Source organism: Geospiza fortis, unplaced genomic scaffold (assembly GCF_000277835.1).
Source record: "Geospiza fortis unplaced genomic scaffold, GeoFor_1.0 scaffold176, whole genome shotgun sequence".
In the NCBI taxonomy this organism is placed as follows: Eukaryota; Metazoa; Chordata; class Aves; order Passeriformes; family Thraupidae; genus Geospiza; species Geospiza fortis.
Window position 1 is genome coordinate 618,802 of NW_005054514.1, and position 3,434 is coordinate 622,235.

Below are 3,434 nucleotides of genomic sequence, written 5' to 3' on the forward strand. Positions count from 1 at the left end.
TGACTGACTGTGTTGGACCCTGGGGAACCCACTGGATTAAAAAGGTAATTTTTGGTTATGCAGAGATACCCATTTTGGGAGGGAATAACTGGAATATTGCAAGCAGAATCCACAGATTTCCTTTTCTCTCTCAAAATGCTTTTTCAGCTCAGTTTTAAGCTCTTTGGGGCCAGCTCTTTTGGGTTTTGTGATTATAAACACCTTACAGCCACAGTCCAGCACAGCATTCCCTGAGTGCTGCTCCAGGACAAATAAAAACTGCACAGAACTGCAAGGAAATGCTTGGGAAATGGTGAGTGACCGTAGGCTTCTGTTATTGTAAACCCAGAAATGTTTACTCATTATATTGAAATAGGTTTGGATCATTGTGGATGAAAGTGAAACAAGATATAAGCCTGCAATGACATGCATAAATACATAATTAAGTGTATTTCCTTTCCATATGGAGAGGATTAACTCCCTTGCCTCAGCAGGGAGTTGCTTTATTTGGTGTCTGCTTTGGTGTCCCTTTCTCTCTGACAGCTTACAGGGGACGCTGAAAGGGAATTTCACTCACTGCCTAATGAATCTTGGAATAAGGACTTGCAGGGGAAAGAATAAGTGATTACCTCAGAAAACAGAAGTTTGGTGACCTGAAGGACCGCCCTGATTTCTCTTTTTGACCTTAAGTGGGCCCTGTGGGATGGCAGTGCCCACCTTTCCAAGACTTATTGCTTAGTCATAAATCCACATGGAGGGAGAGGGATGTGTCTGGTAAATGTTGAGGCATCAGCAAAAGCTCCCGAGCTCAGGTTTCATAACTTGAGAAATATTTTATCACCCCTGTGAGCCAAACCTCTGAAAAATCAATAGAACTTGAGAGTTGCCTGTATTGATCTGAAGGCCTGAGTTGTACTGAAATATTCATGGCCCCATGTGTTCGTCTATGTGTGGTTTGGGGACCCAGGCGTGGGCAGATTTCAGAGGGAAATATTCTCATTTTTCACTTTAACTTGATTAAGGTGCCTTGCAAAGCACACCCTTTAGAGGCACTGAATTTTTTTGTCTCACAACCAGGTTCCTGCCAGCCAGCCAGAAATGCATTCTCATTATTATTATTATTATTTTTCTTAAATGACAAAGTGTTGGGAGGAAGGAGTCAAGGAGATCTGATAAAATTAGCACCACGTCCTCCTGGGGATCCCCGGGCTTGCTTTGTTTGCAAAGCCAATTTGGACACTGCCTCTTTGATCTTCACTTTCAGTATTTGAGCAGGCATGTTTAGTATCACTCATTTCACTGGAGATTTGGGATTCAAGTTTCCTCAACAAGCTCCAAAGCAGTGCATTAGAAGGGGAATTGTCTGCCAGGCGTCTCAGAATCTCAATACCCTTGATACTAATTTGATGTGATGCATTTCACCAGATGTGTCTACCTGAGCACTGCTTTATGCCCAGGGGGGTTGTGCTACTGTAGAGTATTAATGTTTACTCTCCCCCCTCCCCTCCTTTCCTTTCCTCCCTTTTTCTTCTAAAAGCAGCTGAATGAAAAGCATCCATAGTTTTAATCTGCATAGAGGTGGATATTTGGAACTCTGTGTGTGTGTGTGTGTGTGTGTGGCAGGATTTATGTCCAAAAACCCCACTGATAATAGAGCTTCAAAAATATATAAAGGAACTTCAATAAGGCTTCAAATATATTTTAAGAAACTGGTGTTTAAATATAGGCTAACTGATTAATTTATCCTTTCAAACTCCAAAGCCTACTTTTTTAATTTTTCCATAATTATGGATGTAAAGGGAAAGGCTGAGAAAAGAGAAATGGAGAAAAATAAGGTGAAAATTAGTCTTTAAAAAAATGTTGGCTAAAAGGCTGCCAGGGTGCTGAAAATACTGCTATGGGACTAAGCACCTCCATAACCTTTATCATAAGAGTGTGGGGTTCAGGCTATCAAGGGTTTGTGGGTGGTGTTGGAGCCCCACATCTTAAATGGAAGGAAAAATAAGGGCAATTAGACCTGATCTCTTCCTTAACTCTCCACCCTGTGCAAATTCATCCACGGTTAAAAATAGCCCTGTGAAATAAAAACAAGCACCCTAGAGAGGCATTGCTCCAATCAGTGCCTCAAACTAAGCAGCAAACAAGGCTTTGGGCACCTGAGATTCGCTAGTGTTGCCAAAGAGACCAGGAACAGCTCCTTCCCTCCATCCAGGGAAGTGTCTTTTCCCCAGGGAATGGGCTGTGAAAGCACCTGGTGCTGGTTTGGGATCTGGATCACCACTGTTGCTTCCCCACCCCCTTTAAAATCCAATAATCTGAATTATTGCTGCTGTGTGGAGCTTCCCAGAAGAGGAAACCGCCAAATTCTGTGTAAACACCAACTGCTGCTGGAGTCACGCTGTGGCTCTGAGTGTGACCAGAGCTGGTCCTTGTGACAGGGTTTTATTCACTCAGACTGAGATGGCATTTTTTTCTTGCACGAATCCCATTTTTATCCATGTGACTGTTACAAACCTTCCCTCTAGAAAGCAGGAGGGGATAAAAGCATCCTCAGCATTCTTTATTTATTTCCATTCCTCAATGGCAAAGTAAACGGAATGTTTAAGCAACTGACATCAAAGATGTGATTTCTCTGAAGCTAAAAAGCCCATTAATCAAAATTTTAAAGTGTTCTTTAATTACCCTGTAATAAAACGACACGCACAGAGCGGGAGGAGAAATTGTGTATTTTAGAGTTCCTCGTGCTTGTTTGTGTTTCAAATCTCCCTGGAAATCCCTGCTGATCCCTCCTGCTCCTGCTGCTTAATTCCCCCTGCCCCAGCTCCTGTGCCCTGTGCGGTGTGAGGCACAGGAGCAGTGGGCAGGGAGAGCAGGGATGGTGGCTGGAGGTGGTCATTCATTGTTGTGGTGTTGTTGTGAGGGTCCCAGAATGAGGGAAGAGATGAGAATCCTGACTCCATGTTTCAGAAGGCTGATATTATTATATATTACTATATTACATATATATTATATTATATTATATTATATTATATTATATTATATTATATTATATTATATTATATTATATTATATTATATTATAATATTACATTACATTATCTTACATTATATTATATATGCTATACTAAAACTATACTAAAAGAAATAGAGAGAAAGGATTTTATCAGAAAGCTAGAAAGGAATGAATAATAAAATCTCGTGACAGACGCAGAGAGTCCAACACAGCTGGCTGTGATTGGCCATTAATTAAAAACAATTCACATGCTGGGTAAACAATTCAAATCACATTCCAAAGTAGCAAAACATGGAGAAGCTGAAGCTTCCCAGCATCTCAGGAGAAAAGGTCCTGGCAAAGGGATTTTTCATAAAATATGACAGTAACACCTGGAGGATTGGGAATTCCATCCTCTAAGGGAATGAGTGGGGCACTGAGGTTTCTGAAGGCTCAGCAGATGT